This window comes from Siphateles boraxobius, unplaced genomic scaffold, assembly GCF_051911475.1.
Source record: "Siphateles boraxobius isolate OS27281-9 unplaced genomic scaffold, OSU_SipBor_1 5, whole genome shotgun sequence".
Lineage (NCBI taxonomy): Eukaryota > Metazoa > Chordata > Actinopteri > Cypriniformes > Leuciscidae > Siphateles > Siphateles boraxobius.
In genome coordinates, this window is record NW_027509141.1 from 19014918 (window position 1) to 19037995 (window position 23078).

At 37.1% G+C, this 23078-nt stretch overlaps 1 protein-coding gene across 1 annotated transcript in view; it reads left to right on the forward strand.

Annotated features, from left to right (window-relative positions):
- Nucleotides 1-23078, forward strand: part of s100p (S100 calcium binding protein P) — a 267160-nt gene that overhangs the window by 143288 nt on the left and 100794 nt on the right. The window lies entirely within an intron of this gene.

A 23078-nucleotide genomic window follows, 5' to 3' on the forward strand; every position in this document is an offset into this window, starting at 1 on the left:
ATTGAGCAAAATAACGTTATGTCTATTATAAGTGCTTGTTTTTACCACTGACAGGCTCGGATGTTATGGAAAGTATCCCTACAGAGATAACAGTTAGATATTTTTGTTATTAAAAGATCCTTCAAACCTTGTTTGTATGTCCTCCGTATAACATTAGGCTATGTCAAATGCAGCAATGTTATCTCGCAGACCATCGTAAAACACATTTAATTAAAACTCGACAGAAGCTAAATAAAACTCACAAAAGCCCCCCCTTTGTCTTTCCACCGTTACAACAATCACCAAGTCTGTTTTGCTCGAAATAAACCATAAGGTAATGTTAATTCACGGAGTTAGATTTGAAAATGTCAGCACAAGCAGCGGGGTAAAAGAGCAGATTGTGTTTTTGCAACCGTCGCTGGCTAAACTTCCATTGTCATTTCACATTAAAAGCCATGTACACTATAGCGTAAAATCCTAAAACCTTATTATAAAAGTAAAAATTAACTTACCAAATTACCAGATATCCGCAGAGTAAGATATCCATCCAGTGAGTGACCGCCGCAGTTGTGCTCTGACGTCAGTCAGGCGGCGCGCGTGCTCTCTGTTTACAGCAACCCTGTATTATTGCCTGGCATATTACAGCCAGGTTACAGCTAGGTTACAGCAACACTAAAATGTACTGTAAAATGTTCCCGCTCAAACAAAAATGCCCAGAATGCAATGCAAATTACGGTATTTTACTGTAATATAGAAATCCAGTATTGTACTGTAGGTTTTTACAGTACTGTGCTGCTAAATCTACAGCGACAGTTCACATTGCATCTTGGATAGCGGGCGGTTAGCAAATAAGTTGCGGGTTTTTGCACTCCCTAATGTTTATACATCCACCGCACTAACCACCTCCACCTCATCCCAAGCCATTTCCTTCAGCAATATCACACTCTGTTTTCTGAGTAACCATGTAAGATATGGATCTTCACTGGCAGGCTTCAATGGGAGTATTGTCTTAAAGGAGGAAAAAAGAAAACAGACTTATCAGCACATTTTCCTGCAACAGAACACAAAGTCTATCAAGTCTGACAGTAAAAGCAGTCCACATTCTCCAGTTATGCTGTTGGAAAAACAAATATATTTCCGGACCGCTGGAAGGTGGAAACACAGAACCGTGGTTAATCATATGAGGGTAGGCGCTCAGAATCAAAATATTTTGGGGTGAAATCTAATGAAGATCAGCGAGCGCTGCTTATTTCTGGTCTCACAATGAGGCTTCTTGTGGAAATAGAGATAAAAAAATGTCTGGGTGTGAAGTTACGGTGAAAGTGTAAATGAGATTCAAAGCAAAGGGAAAAGAAGATGTGACGGAAATGTTAAAATGGTGAGGAAAAATTAGTCGGATTTGTGGTGCTATGCTGAAACAGGCAGAATTAACTCAGCCCACATCTTGTGTTTTTTAGTGCACTTAGACACAAGCGTTTGGCCAGGCAGGCTCATCACACTAAGTGCTCTGGCGAAGTGACACACGCTGCTGTCACCCTGCTGGAAGTGTTGTGTGCGTGTGTGTGTAATGGAGGCTGACTAACCAGTGGGGGAAGGAAACACACGCCTCTCATCCCTGACCTTGAGATTGTGAACAAGTCTGAGACACACACACACACACACACACACACACACACACACACACACACACACACACACACACACACACACACACACACACACACACACACACACACACACACACACACACACACACACACACACACACACACACTTTTGAAGGTGGCAGATATCCATAGGGACTTCACCTTCTTTTACCACCTGCTAAAGGCTGCCAGGCGGTCTGCTGACAGCCTTCATCTTATTACGTTTGTTGAATTAGTTTTGGAGATTAAACCATCAATAAGTGCAGCGTTCTCTCTTTTCATATTAATTATGTGGTAAGTAGGCAATATGCATAGTAGGATTACAGCTTTGTTCATGTAGTCATTAATGAAAAATAAACTTTGACAGGGTGATCAGGACCCTGATGTACCGCCCTTCGAGCTAACAAATATATATGTTTTAAGAAAGTTTTCCTAATGTTTTCATTACGTTATGAAAACTTTATTTCTGAACGTTCAAAACGTCCAGTTTTTTTTATATTTTAACATTCTAGCATCATAGGGAACATTCTATTTGATCATTCTTCAAACATTATGAGAACGTTACTTTTGAATGATCTCTCAACGTTCTGAAACAAGTAGTAACATTTAAAAAAAAATTTTGCTAACGTTTTGAGAACATTATTAAAGACCTGATAACCTATTACTGGAAGAAGGTTTGTTCATAACTTTGAGAGAACCTTGCCAGAACATCAGCCAAAGTTCTGAGAACATTCCCCTTTTTTTTTTGGACTGAAGGCTTTTATTTTACGACAATAATTTGCTGACTTCATATTTTCTCACTTATTGAATGTCTATTTATCAATAAATAAAATCAATAGGACAAATCAAAAAGAAGGTAATTTCTGAGAGCAAAAAAATAAATAAAAAGGTAATTGTGGCTTTATTTCTTATTATTGTGAGTTTATTATTTTAGACCATTTATTTTTCACTGAGGCAGAAAGTAATATTTAAAAAAGTGACAAGGTTAGTATCTAAAATAATAAATAAACTCACAAAAGTATTCCAGAGACCTGTAAAATAAAGCTTTATGGTTCCTACTCTCCTGGCATTCATCAATATTTAAACGTTTATTCTAATGACAAAACAATTAGAATGGAAGAAGATTTATTGATTATCAGAACCTAAAGAGAGTCAACCCAAACATTTGAATTGTGTCATCATTTACTCATCATAATTTCATTCCAAACCTGTATGACTGACTTTCTTCTGTGAAACACAATAGAAGATATTTTGAGAAAGTTTTTTTGTTGTTGTTGTTGGTCCATACAATGGAAGTCAACGGCCACCAAAACTTCCTCAACATATATATTTTTTATGTTCTGCAGAATAAGAAAAAAAGAAAGTCATACAGGTTTAGAACAGAATTTGAATTTTGGGGTAAACTTTGTACTGTATTCTTTTTAATAACAAGACTAATCGTGTGGGCTACCGTGCCACATTTATTTTCTTTCACCCCTTCTCGTGACTCATGATCATTTCTCAGGCATTACTGGAACATAAATATGCACGCAGACAGCCCACAGAAAGCGTGGGTGTACTGCCAGACCTGGAAGGAGGACGGGTTAGAACATCTCTTTAAAAAATCGCCTGAATCTGAGGTGAAACCCTGAGCAGAACATAAGGCAACTCAGAGTGGGAGTGCTGTTTCCTCTGCAACTTTACTCACTAACTCATATTCATTGAGACACAGCTGGACAAGTGGGTTCTCCTCATTTAGAGATTCTGAGTGGAATTAAAGGCATAATTTGGTCAAAAATTACCAATCTGTCATCTAGACCTCATTTTGTTCCTGTATGACACACACACACACACACACACACACACACACACACACACACACACACACACACACACACACACACACACACACACACACACACACACACACACACACACACACACACACACACACACACACACACACACACACACACACACACACACACACACACACACACACACACACACACACACACACACACACACACACACACACACACACACACACACACACACACACACACACACACACACACACACACACACTATCATATAATATCATATAAGAAACATATCTGTTTTGGTTGTCCATACAATTAAAGTCATTAGACAAAAACATTTCAAACATTCTTCAAAGAATCTATGTTTGTGTTCCACAGAAGAAAGACAGTCATACTGAGTAAATAATGAGTATTCCTCCATGTACAGACTCTGTGTGAGGTTCTGTTCTTAAGTAGACATTGACATGAGAGGCCTTCTCAGTTCCTCTTAGATCTTGTCTATGAATCACGACGCCTTGAGCGAGGACTTGAAATCTTTCTGCAGAGCAAAAATAATATGTCAATGCTAGACTGCTTGGATGCTCTGTTTGGACAGAGATACGAAAGCCTGGAGGTGTTGTGCGGTGAAGGCTGTCCTGAAAATCCCCTGATCTGTACCCTAAAAAATCTTGGTTGAAACCACAAATGCATGTAATCTGTTAATGGCTGTGCTGTAAATATAGGAAAGGGATCATCTTTATTGCGAGGTGATTGTGTACGCTGTATTTGCATCAGTCGTTCTCACTGACCCAAAAATGTATCTTAGGTCCATTCTAGATAAATATATTTGAATGAATGTAATTTATGAAGTAAATATTCAATAAATAGGTTTATTTATTTTTAAAAAGGCAGAACACTACTTTTCCCTTTTTTTCCCTTTGTCTAAACCAACACAGTAAATCATACTTTCAGTGGACCATTTGGAGGGTTTAATTAATTAATTAATGCTTATGTGCACACAAATGCATTAATTCACCACCGCAAATGGTCCATTGAAAGTGTGATTTACTGTGTTGGTTTAGACAAAGAAAAATGCTCTCCTGGTATTTACCTATATTTGAAAATTTATTTTAATGACAAAACAGTTGGAATGGAACAAGATATCTTGATTATTAGAACTTAAAGGATAATCATCATCTGTCATCATTTGCTCACCCTCATATCATTCCAAAGGTTCTGTCTTCTGTGGAACACAACAGAAGATATTTTGAGAAATGTCTCTGTTTTTTTTTTGTTTGTTTTGTTGGTCTGTACAATGAAAGTCAATGGTTACCAAAGTTTTTTTTTTTTATTCCACAGAAGAAAGAAAGTAGGAAACTACTCTTCCCTTTTTCTTCCATTGTCTAAACCAAACAATAAATCCCATTTTCAATGGACCCTTTACACATTCGCAGGGTCCACAGAAGCAGAAGTCATCATAGTTGGGTAACTTCTATAGTGGTGAATGCAAGCCAATACATATTTTTGTGTTCCCATTTGCTCTAATAGCAAAAGAAAAATCCATGATAGCTCTTCCATGCTTTTCCAAATGAGGAAAAAAATATTGAGAGATTGATTATAGTGGTCAGAAGAGGGCAAGTCAAATGTAAAAATAAAAGTCTAATTTACCGCCACTCCCTCAGCTGTTGGCTAAGAAACACTTACCCAGCAGGGTTAACTAGATTTCTGATATTGAATGGCAGGTAAAAAATTACACAGAGTATAGTGTTACAATGTACAGTGTTTTTAAGAATAATAATAATTTAAAAAAAAACGTTGCTAGATTTACAATGTTATTAACTGTGCGAAACGGCAGAACCTGATTTCACCAAGTGCAACATGTTCCTGGATCAGCATCTTTGTTGATCCTGGAACAATATTACAATCATTCAATCATATTTGAAAGACAAGTTTACAGTTTATGTCAAGATTTGACTTACAACCAGCATTAGATTCTACACTTCTACATCAGTGTTATTCATCCGTCATTTCCCTCTGATTTTAGGGATAAGTACTAATCAATATCAATTTAATAATATTAATCAATATCAATTTCTGAGTTTAAGAACAATTTTGTTTGCTTTTGTTTGATAAACAATATGCTTCTTTGTTGACTCACCACTTGGTGTCCAATTGTAAAATAAAGGCCCTGAAGTAAAACCAGTTGAGAACCACTGTATTACAGTAAAATGCCCATATTATGCTATTTTAAAGGTTCCTAATTTTGTTTTGGAGGTCTCCTTCAACAGGTTTACATGCATCAAAGGTAAAAAAAAAAAAAAGCAAAACGCTTTAATTTTAGTTTAATAATAGTGGACCCACAGCTGATTAGCAGAGTTATCAATAATTATTCATACATACAGGTTGTGATTCTGAGGAGCAAGCTGGTCCAAATAAACTGGGTACCGACCCATCTTTCAAGAGCAAGCGTTTTGCGAATCCCACTTTGAAGTGTGGGTCAAGTTGTTCGCGACGTGAGCAGACAACATAGAACATAGACGGGCATTATGCAAATGTGTTAGCTTGTGACGTGTAGCCGTAACTAATTGGGATTCAAATTCCTGACGACTCGTTTAGGCGGAGTCGATTCTTTCTTTTGGGAGACAATAACTTCATATATCGTGCACTTTTGACTTTAGAACTTTGCAGACCGTTTACATTCACAAACTACACACAGCACGAAAGGGAAAAAAAATTATAGGGGCACTTTAAGTCATTCTGACATACTCCACTCTTACATAACTGTACCATTTATGATAAAAGGTAAGCAAATAGCAAAATCGAAACATTTCAAATGAAAACATCAAAGGAGTTTGGTTCTCTGTGCTGCTCTTCGCTCATTGTGTGATGTGGTAAAGAGCAGCAATGATGTGAACTGTCTCACTGCCTAGATACAACTCAACCAATCAAAACCAGAGCCATGGTTTCCTTAGCAACAGTGTCAGAGCTCACTCTAAATGAAATGACTCATTCTCATGAAAATCAGGAGCAGAGGAAAGTTCTATGAAAAAGAAACCATTCAATGTTCCAATGTTTCCAAATGTCACTCAAATCTGGCAAACTAAATCCAAACACATTAATTAACTCCCAGCATGCAACAAGTTGGCACAGCAAATGAACAAAAGCATTTTTTTATTTTTACCTCACATCTGGTAGTGAGGACAAGACACCCATTAAATTAAAAGCTGTTAACTGGCTCAGTGTATTGAAGTAAATGACAAGTCAGGTATGTTTGTGCTTTATCAAACTGGTTCTTGTTGAAACATGCTGTCAGTGAAAGGCAATAATGCATGACGGAAGTGAAAGATGGAGCCAAACTGATTTTAGCTCGAGCAAATGGCAGTAATGGTTATGAAAGTGTAAAAGTATAGATAATTATGGCCCGCTACATAAATTTTGTCATCAGCAGGGTCTGCATAGACAGTGTGTGCACTGTCCAATTTTTTTTTTACTGCACACATATGTGGAATTGACTGCACTAATTGGTGGTTCATATAGGTGGCAAATCTATCAGCTGAGCTATTGATTTTTAACAACTAGTTGAAAAAGAAGCTGGAAAGTGGCCATAAAACAGCAGAACAGTGTTTACAGTTTTAAATATAGTAAATATTTTGTCATCATTCATTTTAATCTGTTTCACACAAACATTTTTCTGGCCAGTTTTACGGCCCATTCAGAATGATAACGATAAAGATAACTATAACGATAAGTGTATTAGCAGCGACACTAACGCACAATTGCGTTCTGATTAATTTAAGTGCACTGTGCCATTAGGTCATCTACCTCATTAAATGCTGAGCTCTTTAAAGACGAATCGATTTGGATTGGCTGACAATTTTTTAGTTATTATATATAGACATTATAGTTGGTGTGTACTTTGCAATTCTCATAGAAATAGACGCAACAAAGCATTATAGTTATCGTTAAAGTTATTGTTATAGTTAATGGGCCTTTTCTCAAAATGTTATATATTATACAATTTATATATACAGTATATTAATAACATACCCTAATATTGTTTATTTATTGCACATTATCACACATTTTTCATTGTTGTCGCAACCAAACAACATTTTTAATCTTTAATTTCGTTGACGAGTATAAAACTGCAGATGATGAAGTTGGAACTAATGACAATGGATGTGTGAGTTCAGAAAATACCAGAAAATGTACAACTTGAGTTTAAATAATGTATGAAGATGACCACTCTCTGTTTTCCTCTATTAGGACAGGTAGAGTATCACAAGGCATCAAAAGCATTCATACATTTCATACACTTTGAAATACTTTTCTAAAACTAGGCGTACAAATAAACATCACCCACATCTGCAATGATGGATACTGATTTAGGCCTAAAGTATACGTCAGCCGTCCATGTCTGTGTGACGTAGTTTTCGTCATCAGGAGCAGGGTCAGCGGACGTCCACATACCCCAACAGCGTCCCAAACGCATCTTTCCACGCACACGGCAAAAGGAGTATACTTTGTAACTCTTGTGCGCTCAACTGTGCGCAAGACGGAACAGGAAAATTAAGTCTATTGTGCCCTTTAGACTTTTTGGGAAAATCCCTGATACATGACAATCGTGTTATGACGTCATAAACTTATGAAACATGTAATTCAGTTTACCAATAGCAGATTCTGCTTGATAACCACACTTATCCTTCATGGAAGAGGGTGCAAAAATACTGCAGTGCCTCAGGACAGTGTAGTCAGTCATTAATCATGAGGAATGTTTGCATTACGACTAACACAGATAAACATCCTTGATTGTGGTGTCACGATCTGTTACAGACAACGCATACGTTTGATCGATTACATTGCTATTGAAGCAAAAGGCAATACTGGATTCATTCCGTTTATGCAACCCAAAGGTTGGGTTTTAATAGGCAAGCTTTCGGATGATGCAAAATCTTCTTCCTTGTTCTATCAGGGCTTGTTCCTCATATAAAAAGTAGTTTGACATTAACAATGTGACATTTCTCTTAGCAGTTTTTTGTGTGGGGATTCCTGAAAGAATGATTTCCTTTGTTGTAGCACACTCGGGCCATGTGCCATGGCTCACCTTGTGCAGACAAACCTGTCAAGTTGCCTTTAGTAAGAACTAAAATCACCATGATCTTTCCTTCCTGTTTTTCATCAGAATACCACACATTCCCCTCCCCCTCTCTTTCCTTCCTCTGCTCGGGAAGCGCGCGCGAGAGAAAGCCCTTTCACCTACATTCAGCTGAGCCTGCTTAATGTGGCTGTGCAGCACGGGGCGGTGCAGGGCCTTGATCGCTGTGATGTTTGAGTGCTTCCTAAAGCGCATAACGCTCATCCATCTGTGCGGCCCGTTTATTCAAAACACGCACATATGCGTGCCCGTTCAATAGAGCCCTGGTTCAAAGTGACCGAAACGGTTTGAAACATTGTAATCGCCATTTCCCTGTTCATAACGGTCTGATTTTTTTCTCGTGTGATAACTTTAAGCTCAAACTATTTATATCTAATGTTAGATTAGTAAGTATCTCATATGTCTTAATAGTGTAGTAGCAGCCCTTCCAAATGTTATGCATTAGCTAGTCTTCTAAGACCCAATTTATGGAACAAAATAAACAGTCTCCATGGAAACAATAACCAGTTCTCATTACATGAGAGATAAGTTGATGCAGCAGCCAGTTCCCTCCATTAGTATATGCACTCACCGCCACTTTATTTGGCACACATTGCTATTAATGGGTGATGCCCCTTTTGCCTTCAGAACTGCCTTAATTCTTCATTGCATTCGACAAGGCGCTGAAATTTTTTTTAGAGATTTGTCCATATTGACATGATAGCATCACACAGTTTCTGCAGTTTGTCGGCGGCACATCCACAACGCGAATCTCCCTTTCCACCACATCCTAAAGGTGCTCTATACATGAATATCAGTCACATGACCTCTTACGTCATCCGTTCTTTTTCCAGTTGACTGCCGCCATCTTGAGTACCTGCGGAGTACTGTCTACAATACTGACGGCATTAGCTAGGATGCAGTTTTTCTGTTTGTTTCACTTTATACATAACCAACTTTGTTATGTAAACCCTATGTGTATTTGACAGTATTCGCGCAATAAGACTAGAAAGATAACTTCGTTCAGTAACCTGTCGCTGTTGTTAGACAGGCTTAGTGCGCGTGCGCTTCGGGTGTACGCACTCAGAAAAGCGCTCGTTAGAACCGCAAATCAACACGTGAATGACTTGTTAGCACATGCAAATAATGAACTTATGTGAACTGCATTGTCCCGTTCCTTTGCGTTAACATTTGATGTGAATATACGTCGCGTTGTAGCCTATGCTGAGACGGAGGCGCCAGAACTGCAACTGATAGAATGTACGATACTACGACATTTCTTCAAAAGCAGATGGTGGATATATTTTAATCCACGATCATAAATCGTGATATCGCACAGCCCTAGGCTAGCGTAAGCTCATTATCATTTACATCCACTCACCATAGACAACATGAACACTGCACAGAGAGTTTGCACACACAAACCACTGTTATAACATAAAAGCAAGCAGCTGCGTGCATGGTTGGGCATGATATGATTGAAGGATTTTGACTGAATGCGCGCAAAGTGCGCTCCCTTAATAATTCCTAAAAAGCTGACATCAGTTAATCGCGATCTCACATCTCTGTTAATATCAATTAAGCTGACTGCACAATGAATCTTTCATAATATATACACTTTGTTTGTTACAATTAGAGGATTTGTCAGCATACAGAGCTCTGAACAAAAGTCCGTTTTGAGCATAGAGGTTTTGAGCAGTGAGGGGAGTCTATCTTAAATGCTTCTGATTGGCCTTTGCGTTGAAGAAATCAACACATATGTGTGTGATTGGCTACATCGCTCAACGCTGCAAACGTGTTTAAAAGGAAACTCTGGCCTGTAAATCGTTTCTATTTTGTTTTAGTTCTTGTTGCTTTTCTGTAAAAATGTATTAGTTTTTACATGTTTTATTCATAGATATTTCTAGTTTGCGGGAGTCCCGCGAATCATTTTATTCTCCCTGCAACGCGCACACTCACAGAGAGTGCATTGCCGCTCGCACTCAGCCATCAAATCTAGTCCCGCGCCGCATTGGGAGTGCACATCTCTAGATCAAGGGCCCGGCCCGAGGATAGTGACGGGAAATATCGGCCCGCAAGTTCGGGCTCGGCCAGAGAATAAGCTCTAGTTCCTTTGCGACTGACGTATCGATCTTGCCGAATCAGGTACTCAAGATGGCGGAAGACAAGTTTTAGAATTGAGTGACGTCAGTGAGGAGACGTTGGTGACATCATCTGATATTCATGTATTGGATTGAGATCTGCCGACCATGGAGGCCATTTGAGTACAGTGAACTCATTGTCATGTTTCAGAAACCAGTTTGAGATGATTTGAGCTTTGTGACATGGTGTGTTATCCTGCTGGAAGTAGCCATCAGAAGATACACGTTGGCCATGAAGGGATGAACAAGGTCAGCAACAATACTCAGGTAGACTGTGGCATTTAAACGATGCTCAATTGGTACTAAGGTGCCCAAATGGCGCTTTTCCACTGGATGGTACGGCTCGGTACGGCTCAGTACGGTTCGGCTCGGCGCGGCACGGTTCAGCTCGCTTCGCTTTTCCACTGCGTGGTACGACTCGGCTCGGTGCAGCACGGCTCGGTTCGCTATAGCTCGGTTGCTTTTCCACTGCAGTTAGTACGCTTCAAAATGGGTGGGATTATGACTGATCGTTATAGTTTATCCGCTCCTCTGCAACTAACAAGAGGAACGTCTGCGGTTCTCGTCCACTGACCACGATTCAGCCATTTCTTTTTTGGAAGTTTTTTTTTCTTCAAGCAAGTCAATCAAGTAGTTTTAAAACATTGGAGGCTGTTACTGGCTATTTAAATCTAGCCGGTTTGATGTCTCGCAAATACAATGACGCTGGTAGTGACGATTCTGTCTGTCTGACCAATCAATGATCTACAGTGCTTCCACGTCACATTTTAGTATCGGTACGGTATGCTTTGAACCTCAACAGAGGTGGTACCATTTAAAGTGAGCCGAAGCGAGCCGTACCGTACCGTACCATGCAGTGGAAAAGCGCCACAAGTGAGCCGTGCCGTGCCGAGCCATACTGTACCATGCAGTGGAAAAGCGCCAAAGCGTGCCATACCGAACCAAACCGTACCGTACCATGCACTGGAAAAGCGCCAAAAGTGTGTCAAGAAAACATCCCTCACACCATTACACCACCACCTGAACCGTTGATACAATGCAGGATGGATCCATGCTTTCATGTTGTTTATGCCAAATTCTGACCCTACCATCTGAATGTTGCAGCAGAAATTTAGACTCATCAGACCAGACGACGTTTTCCAATCTTCTATTGTCCAAATTTGGGTAGCCTGTGAATTGTAGCTGGTGTGTCTTCTGCTTCTGTAGCCCATCTGCTTCCAAGCTTGACGTGTTGTGCATTCCGAGATTATCATCTGCAGACCATCTTTCTTCTCCATTCTGAAGCTCAGTTTGAACTCCAGCCTCAGTTTGAACTTCAACTTTAACCCGGATAAGGCCATTTTGTTTGATTTCTTTGTTTTTTTTCTGCATCATCATGCTGAGTTGCCCCGCCCACTACACTTATTGGTCCAAAATCCTGCTCCACATGAAACATCAAATATTCCAATTGGTTGTGTTGCATCACACAACAGTTTGTTCATGAATTGAAATGAGTAATTGTTTAAGCCTGTCATTGATCACATCCATTTATTTTTATAAACATTTTATAAACGCCTCAACAAGACATTATTCTGAGATTGTGATGCATATTGACATTAGTTGCATTCACATACACCAATAAAGACAGCCAGTATTCTGAGAGGGGTTTCCCCAGTTAATGTGATTTAAATACTGCAAGCATCAGGTAACCAGTGACTGCAGATTTCATCATCAACCTTGAGTTGGTCCACAAGCACCATAATAACCTGTGAAAAATGGACTCGATGAGCGATCACGGCAAAGCATGTTATTTCTGGCCATCTGTGTGGAGGAACTGGCATGTAAGCCCTGGCTCCACAGCCTTTACCGAGGCGGTAAAGCAGGTCATTATGGAATCACAGAGCGGGTGATGGATGGAGAGATTAGGGCACTGCCTGTGTCCCTACACGCTAACAAGGATGGTGTGAGTCAGCATTTATTTCCCCTCGGGGGCTCATTCCATTGTCTAGACCCGACCAAATAGCCGCAAAACAACCAGCAGCTAGCCGGATCCGCAGAGATCGCCGCACACGTCACAATGGTTCTGCTGTAGTGTGATTCAAAGTCATTTCCAACAAAACACATCGGAGACTCTCACCCCTGTAATTTCCTGAGCTAGATCAGCATTAGGTCATTAAACATTTTATATTCGATGAAGACTGTGTAATGAGGCATACTGTGATTCTAAACCATCCAGACTCTTGATTTGTTTTCCTGGGAAGGTGTTGGTGAATTCTCACCTCTCTTGAAATTCATACTTCTAGACCCCAATTAACACCAATGGTCAGTGACACGGGGAACCATAAACCAAAGCCAGAGCCTGTAAATGGTTTGTTTGCATTTTTATTATATGCAAACTGTTATTATGGTTGGAGAAAGGCTATGACTTATCTAAAGGTATCAACTTGCGAGACAAACACATGTGGTCTAAATGAAAACATTCTGACATATAACAGACTGTGCCTTTAAGAAGGATTTTACTCCTCCGTTGAGCTAGAACAGCTGCAGTGACAAAGTAGAGGCATGTGTCCAAACCACACTCCGCTTTTTCCTGGCAGACATTTTTTTTCCGTACACCTGCAGAATCTCTCTCTCCCTCCACTGCTCCACTGTTGCACTTCATATCTTATAGTTAGATCATTTTTTTACACTTCATATTTTATATTGTTACTGTCAAATTAGTGTTATTTTATTATCATTGAGATCAGTGGTGTAGTCTAGTTTTTTGTAGTGAGTATACTGTGATATACCAGCCCAAGCCCCCCGTACCCCCTCGCCCCCCCCTCCATCCCCCTCACCCCCCCTGAAGCACAGGTTTTATCAGCTGACAAATAAAAGACTTAAACATTCTAAGCACAAATAAAAATTTTCTTTTTAAAAACTTGTGTGATATTCCTTTAAAATTCTGTTTTAATAGATTTGATTATTATTATTTTAAAAAGTACATCTTACTATGAAATTTCTTTCATAATTCCCTGGATGTTACTTTATTTAGGCTATCTCTACAAACTTTTATTTTGGTGGGTTGTAAATTAAAGACGTTTGAGCTTCTGTGTGTTTTAATAAACTATTATTATTGTTATTATTATGCGTACTTGAAGTATACTCTACTGTGCAGTAGTAATATATTTCTGTTATATTTTCTTCAAGTTATTCAAAACTTTGATTTTGACAGGTTGTCATGAAGACTTTAAAGTTTGTGAGTGTGTATATGATACGAATGAATGACGATAGTTTTATCAAATGAAATGGTAAAATTCTTGTGAAGTGACTCTCATAAAAGCCCTGCAATGAAGTTCAAATGTGTGCATGTCCTCCTCATAGACGCTGAATACACCACGAGTGTCACGCGCGCGTCATTGTGTAGTAGAGCACACATTGAGCGCTCATTCACAGAAACACGCAGCACATTCAGAGTTTATTTCAATAGCAGTCTTTTTGAGCTTTAATATTCATAAACACTTAGTACATATCGAGATTTGATTCATTGTATCATTACTTTTGATTTATTCATTCAAAAATGGCCAAATTGCGTGACGTTCCGCTTTACAGTAGGCTAAGTTACATTTGTTGCTGTATTCCGCGATTCGATCCGTGTCGCTGCGCAAACACAGAAGTCACGGCGGGGTGAATTTATGTATGAAAGTTCTTTCACAAAACGATGTTATTACGTTTACGAATCCTCACGCTTTTTAAAGTGGGTATACGGAGATCTTTGACATTTCCTAGTGGGCATAAGGAAATCCTTGACATTTTTTAGTGGGTATACGGCGTATACCTGCGTATCACGTACGGTAGACTACACCACTGATTGAGATAGCATTGTAGGTTTTAATTTGATTTTGAATACATTTTTGTTTTCATATTTTGTTTTTATTTTAATTTAAAAGTTTTAGCAGTTTTGTTGTGTTTTTGTCATTTTTAATAGTTTTTTTATATGACTATATAATTACATTTTTATTTCAGCTTTAGTTTTAGTTAGTTTAGTACATCAAGTTAAATTAAATTGAAATAAAAATGAGAAATGTTGCCTTGCAACTAGCTAAAAATGTTTCTTTAAATATTTTATTTTATTTCAGTTATTTTTTTATGGTTTATTTTTTTATGGTTTATTATAGTAAACTATAATAACTGATTTATACTAACAATGGAAAAAAGCATGGTTGGAATCAAATTACTAACATTTTTTTTTTCAAATCGCTAGTTGTAATGGTAACACTTTACAATAAAGTTGTATTAGCTAACCTTGGTTAATACATTAACTACATGAACTAACAACTGTATATTGATAGGCCATGTTAGCTCAAGTCCATTGGATAATATTACAACTTTTGATTTTAATAATGTATGAGTAAATGTTGAAATGAACATTAACTAAAATGAATAAATGCTTAAGACGTATTTTTCATCGTTAGTTTATGTTAACTAATGTAGCTCACTAATATTAACAAATGGAACCTTATTGTAAAATGTTATGGTTGCAACTATTTCTGTAACTCAGCATTAAAAAAAATATTATAAAAAAAGAGCAAAAGACAAATGGTATGTATCTCTACATAATCTACAGAAAGGAGGTTTTATCAACAGGACTGTATTAAAAGGACAAAAATAGTTGCAAATCAGATGGCAAATTCACAAATTAGACGCATGAATCACTCATGAAACCAGTATACATATGAAATACTACCTGAGAGAGAGAAATGAAAATAGATTGGGGGAGAAATGTAGCTTGAAAACAAAAACAGACATACATCAGAATACAGAAAGAGAGACACAACTGTGCTCAGGTGAAGAAGAGCAGAAACAAAATGATGAGATGAAATGATCATAATTTACAGTCCTCTTTTATCCTTTCATTGAAGCATGTGACTCAGAAAAACCTGATACGTTTGAACTGACCAATCAGATCATTAGAATAAACCACTTCTGCACCAGAGTTCTGACAGTGGACTAAACTCCAATGTATAAACATCTCAACAGACTTTGAAACAGAAATGCATACCTTATTTATTTATTCATTTATTTCCTTACATTGTATATGACTGCAATTATGTGAGCAATATACATTCAATATTATATTTTTTCAATATACATTTAATTCAATAGTGCCAATAATCCTGGAAATGTCTAGTTCAATAATGAACTCACTCTTGAGGGCACAGGCTGATAGATCATTTACACACAATCTGTAAGCAATCACATCACTAACTGTTGTTTATATTACATTTATTATCTGATTGGCCTCTGCTGATCCTGTATTCAGTGAGACTGCTTTCTCAACATTCAAATAGTCTGGTTCAGTGTTTGCTGTAGGCTAATCTTGCAGCATACTGTTTTACTCTGAAACCCTCCACCTCCCCCAGCTCCACCTGCCTAGTTCTAGCTATGGGATTTATGTAAGTCTATTTAAGCAGCAGTGTTATATCTCACATGCTCACAGCAGCGTGTCTGTGTATCCATTAGCAGTACCAAGTCCATACTTGCTCTGCAGCAGCAGTGTATCAGATCTAGTCTACCAAGACCAAATAATTAACATTGCCATATTCAATAACATGCTAAAACTATTTTGAGAGTTGTCATATCTAACTTTTAATATAATTTATTCTATTGTACACTTGTGTGATTATAGCTAAAAAATTTAAATTCCAATTTGAATGCATTTTTTTGTTGTTGCATTTTCTCCCCCACAATAAAAATAGATTTATTTTTATCTGAAAACATTTCAGCAGACATTTATGGCTTGATTTAAATCTGTTTCGGTTGATCATTTTGACAGTATTGAACTTGGGTTAGAAAAAGAAAGCATAACATTTCTGCAAAATCCTATGTTGCTTTATGCATGTTGAACGACACATTGTTAAAGACAATGTCCAGCGAGTGGTGAACAAATGAACATGAAGATGGCAACATTTTATTACGTGGTTTGAAAATAGCTTAGCACACATAATAAATGCTACTTCCTAACCGATTGTGTTAATAAAAGCAAATGTGAGATAAAGACACATTTGCTGAAACAACCATGCAGCTTTAGCTTTCTTCTACAAGTCTTTGAGTTATTTTATTGAGACTCATGTTTGACGAAACTTGTACCAGAGCACCCCAGATCGAAATTCTGTACCAGGTGATCTTCCAAGTAAGTTTATCAGAAAAGCCATACATTTGGGGCTAATTGTGTGTTAAACGTGAAAGTGTATTAGTTTACAAATCTTGTGCTATAGTAAAAGTGTTTAGAGGTCATTACATGGTATTGTGCAAAGAACCTCATGAAAATAAGTCTTCATTGATTAATAATCCACCTCTGTAATCATAATTCAGATTGAAACTGCTGTTAAGGTTTTGGGGTGATGTAAAAAGTAGGTTTTGGGCAGAACGTGACTAATGACATTCCTCTGTTGAGTGACTTTCCTAAATGTATTTCAATTGCAATACAGTACACTCTTTTCTTCCTGTCAAATCAATTCAAATTCAATTTCAACTTCAACTTTGTGAGGTGTGAGCAATTCAATTCAGATTCAAACTTATGAACTGAAAGGGAGCCAGTTCTTACATTCTGAATTTTCGCACTGCTATATGGAGATTTATTGTAAGAAAACTCACTGTTGACATTTTGGCTTGATTCCTGTATTTTACGTAAGACTAAAGTTTAAGCCTCTGGCGATAGATATTACTTGGCAGAGAAAGACCACTTAGAATGATTATGCCCAACACAGCAGGAAGAGACAGAGCTCACAAATACACAGGGTAGCAACTGTTACTAAGGGGGGAGGAGGGATAAACAGCAAACAACAGAGCAAGACAGAGTAAAGGAAAAGAAAGAACACAACAGAGAAGAGAGAGAGAGAGAGAGAGAGAGAGAGGGGGGGAGGGGAGAAAGAATGAGCTCTTTGTGCTCAGTGAGGGTGAATAATGAAATGTGACTGTGTGGAGGTTATCTGAGGGCACTCTGCCTCTATAGACAGGGACCTTGGCTCGCCAGTATTGTGCATGCAGCATGGCCGTCCATTGGATGCTTATATAAATAAGTCAGATAGTTCCGTTAAGTCCCTTCTTCCTTTCTGAGTGCTGTTGATAGGCTTTTTTGTGTGAAAAAGCACAGGCAATGACTCCGTAAGAAGAGCTTGCAATTCAGGTCACCGTGAGACGTGTGCTTTTTGTACAAGCATCTTCTATGAGCCATTAAAGTGGGAGGTGGATTTCAGGGAGGAAATGGCTTTTTATTTGTTTTGGCTGCATATTAGAGGAATTCGAATTGTGGCATTTTCAATCCAAGACTGTTTTTTCTCTCTCTTTGTGTTAAAGAAATATTCCGAATTCAACAGATCAGTCGGCTGCATTTGTGGCATATTGTTGATTACCACAAATATAAATGTCCATCCTTTTCTTTAAAAAGAAGAAGAAGAAGAAGAAGAAGAAGAAGAAGAAGAAGAAGAAGAAGCAAAAATCTGGGTTATAGGGAGGCACTTACAAAGGAAGTAAATGGTATTTCAATACTATTTGGTAACACTTTAGTTTAGGGTCAAATTCTCACTAATAACTAGTAATTTGCATGTATATTGCTATGATATTTGCTGTTTATTAGTACTCATAAAGCACAAATTAATACCTTATTCTCATAAACTTATTCTACATCCCTTAATCCAACCCAATACTTTAATTTAACAACTACATTACTAAATATTAATAAGCAGTAATTAGGAGTTTATTGAGGCAAAGGTCATTGTCAATAGTTAGTTAATAGTTATAATTGGACCCTTTTGGGCTTCAACTTTTTGCATTTGAACCCACCAAAAATTGGCCCAATTTACTTCCATTGTAAGTGCCTAACTTTAACCTTGATTGTCACTTACGGATGACGAGGGACGAGTTGGAACTTTTTTTGTGGTAATCAACATTATTCCACGAATGCTGTCAATTGATCTGAACTTGTATTGAATCCAAAGCATTCCTTTAATCTCCATGTGTCTATGAATATCCAATGGTAGAGCGTTTACAGCATTAGGCATGTGATTGCAAACACTAACATGCCTTTATCAAACAAAGTTTTCAAAGTGCACTATGGTGGAGTGAGGGAAACGTGACTCCATTAAAAAGAAGATTGGATTGGGATTTCCTCCAAGCACTTGTTAAAATGAATACTGCAGTAAACACCATGTTGCCAGGGAGTTTGCCCTTCAGCTTAGCAGTGCTAGAGGACAGGGCCACGACGGGGGAAAACCCAAGATAGATTTGGTTTATTTGACCTCATTTGATACTTCGGTACTCAGAGGACCCTTAATGACCACCAATGCAGAGGAAGCAGATTTACTGGGGTTAGTTAGGTTTTTTGTTTAATCAATGGGACAGGTGAAATCATTTAATTTGGTGATATCGCTTACTTTTTATATTGTATATTTTGGGATAACAAAATAAATACAATATGAAAATCTGTATTTCTCATTTATTTTAATTATATAACATTTCCAATTCAATCAGCCTTTGAGTTGTGCAGATGAAAATTGGTGTAGAATCAATTTTCACACTGAAATTGCTATTCAATTTCTCAGTTAATTACAAGCAACTAACATATTGAATTAAATGTGAAATTGTTTTCTTGTAAAAGGTATTCCAGTAATATTGCATTTCTGTACAAATATCAATAAGACGACCATCAGATGGCAGTGGCCATCTAACACATGTAAGCATGCAGTGTCTTTATGCACTTATATTCCACTATGCGTGTCATACTAATGACTTGCACATTCTTTTTTTCAACTCAGTGCATTAGCATGATAACTGAAGTTGTGAGGTAAACGGAAATCACTGAAATTCAATTACTGAAACTATTGACAGCTCTAGTCTCATTTCGTGAGTGCACTAAGGCTGTTTATTTGTTGACTAAGGTATTGATTTATGGTACTATCAATATCAAGTTACCAGAGAGGCTGCTATCTACCAAAACCAAAATGTTGGTCTCAACAACACTACCATTTGGCAAAGGCTTCTGCCTCTTCTTAAAGTCATTTTATACCACCAACTACAGTGTTTTTGCCTTTGCACTATATAGTTATAATGGTTTCTTTGCCCTTAACCGTAAGCCTACTGTAACATATCTTATACGAATATAATTTATGATCACACATTTGATGAAACACCTGCTACAAACAATCTACTGCACGCCTTCTGTCGTCAGATTGATAGTTTATACTTTTTTAAGCAAGTACAAGGCCTTTTAGTGTAATTCTCCAAATGTCCAAAGGTTGTGGTACACGTGTCTTTTTGCTTTGAAACCGATTTTTATAAAGTAAGCATAAGCATAACTTTTATATTAGTAATATTTCAAGATGAACACTTACTGGACTAAAGCAACTTAGGTTCACGGAATTGTCCACAGATAATGTATAATCATGTTAAAATGTGAGTCATCATGCTAATATGATACATCAGGCTTTTAAAGAACATTCATTTGTACCTTGCCCAAAATCATCATTGTATTGCATTGCATTGCATTGTGGATTTGATCATAAAACTAAGCATTTAAATATAATGTAACTAAGCAGATTTTTGGGAGATACAGAGTGACAACTGATATTTGTATGGATTTATGTAGCCTGCTATGCTGTTTTAAAGATCTCATTGATTTACATAACAAGCTACCAGAATTTTCATTACTTAAAGCAACTGTACCAAATAGCAAGCTTTTGCTCACTCAAGGCCCCTGAATAAAACTGAGATGTTTTTCCCTTCTATTCTCCTTCATCATATTATCCATTAATGTGTGATGTACCAAAAGTGAAACTCATCAAAAATATATGCAAACGTCTTTGTTCAATAAATTGTTCCATAAAAAAAAAAAGTTTAATATGTCAGGATTTAAAGGGGGAATTTATGCTAAAAATGGCAAGAATGAGTATATCAGCATATTTTATATCACATTTCAGGTAAAGAACTTTTGCTACTCTTCAGACAAACCCAAGTAAAACATGAAATTTGGGGAAATTATTTTAATCACATTGATTTTTGCTCGTGAGAGGGAGAGTCAAATAAGAGCAATTCAGATGTATGGCACAGAAATGGATGAGAGAAGATATTGATAACTGTCCACTGTCCACCACAGGAGCGAAAGAGAACTGAAGTAAAACAGTGTTGAGCATGAACACACACACACACACACACACACACACACACACACACACACACACACACACACACACACACACACACACACACACACACACACACACACACACACACACACACACACACACACACACACACACACACACACACACACACACACACACACACACAGGGCAAAGGTTGATCATATTACCTGGAAGCAGATAACTGGCTTATGTCAAATAGTAAAGTGCTAGATGTTTGAGTATGTGGTGGATAAGCATTAGAGATGAGATGATTAACCTTTTAAAAGACACATATAAATCTGGCCTTTCTTATTTTCAGAGAATGGATGGTTAAAATCAAAACAGCCAGGGTTTTCACGAACCACCAAAATAAAACAAACAACCCCATTTATAGAGACTATTCAGGGATTTGTTCATGGTCTAAATACACTGCATAATGCCTGAGAGCAGATTAGCATTGAAACCACAGAAGAGCCGAGCAGCTTTGAACGGAATATGAAGCCCTGCTGCTCTAAAAAGATACAGAAATGTGTCAGGTGTGGCCTTAAATAAATTTCAGCCATAAAGTAATTTGCTTGTCTTTCTGTTTGCCGTGAGCGAAGGAGACCACTCTGAATGCAAAACAGTTTGAGCCAGCAGAAAATGTCATCTTATATTGCAATGCTTTCATGCAAAGCAGATTTTCTTATTTGGACCAAATGTACTTTTTTAAAACTCCTGAAAGTCCCATAACAAAGTCCTTAGATTCAATATCCTCTTTGTATAATAGTGGTTAGCAAGGCAGGCATACTATTCTTAAATCGGTATTCATAAAACTCTGCTGTTTTCAAAGAACCCTTTAATCTAATAGGTATTACCAAATAAAAAGGTTGTATCTTTCCACATAATATATATTTTACAGCTATATTAAGAAAAGTTATATGAAGATAAGAATAACACTTTTTAGATGCACACAAGTATTTCCCTTTTGGAGAAGACAGTTGAAGACAAAATGGATATATCTTTGCCGGACCTATTCTTACCTTCCCTGTTTACTGCCTTATCCTGAAAGCTTTGCTCTGTACTTTGGGGCCGCACTCCAAAAATATCCTAGAACATACATTTTGTGGTGATGTGGAAGTGGTTTGATATTTAGCTGTTGGAGGAGACCTGCAATTTAGAAGCCAAAATGGCCTGTCATAGACCTAAAAAAGTGCAGGTTGACAATGTCTTCATAGAGAAAATAATTCATTCTCAAAATAGCTGGAATTAACTAGCAGAGATTTCTTCTTTTGTGTCTTCTTATTACAGTAAAGGCCTAAATTAAAGATATACTTAAAGGTCAATTAATCAATAACAGCCAATATGACAAATATCCTACTATTCAAACATCTTCAGTCAAAGCACCAGTTAAATTTATTGTAAGAAAACAACTAGTAGATAATATAATATAATATAATATAATATAATATAATATAATATAATATAATATAATATAATATAATATAATATAATATAATATAATACAATATAATATAACATGGTGGCTAATATAATAAGTTGCTGCCTTAAATTGTTAAGTACAATCAACTTGTTAATCAATAATGTTTAAATTATTTTAACTTAAATTACATTAAACTGACTTAAAAAAGAGTTGAATCTTGTATAACTTATGAGTTGAGAATTGCTTGACTTATTTTGATAAGTTAAAGCAATGTAAAAACATATGTTGTCATAACTTATTGATCATACAGTATATCAATATATATCAATATATATATACTGTATATATATATATATAATTTTTTTTACAGCATTTTTTTATAAAACAATAATATATATATATATATATATATATATATATATATATATGGTCCCTTTATAACCCAATTCTAATTTATTGTTAAATTAGTATAAGATTATAAAGGTTTTTAGTTTAATAATAAATTTGCATTCATCACTCCGAACTTCTTTATAGTGTGGTGTATTGCTGAAGATAAATATTATATATATAGTGATCGGAAGTGACCTTGGCATTGAGGTCACTGCAGACTCAAGCTAACTGAACGCTGAGAGCAGAAAATCGATCGCAATGGCACGAGAGGGATCAATATTTGTAACACAACACTGAAACCCAGAGAGCATAAGAGGGAGAGAGAGAGAAACAGAGATGAGAAAAATAAGGGGGACACGTCACACACATCTGCAATCTACAACAATTATGTCATTCAGTAGACCCTCAACACATCACCGTCAAGTGGCTACAGGAGATTACGGTG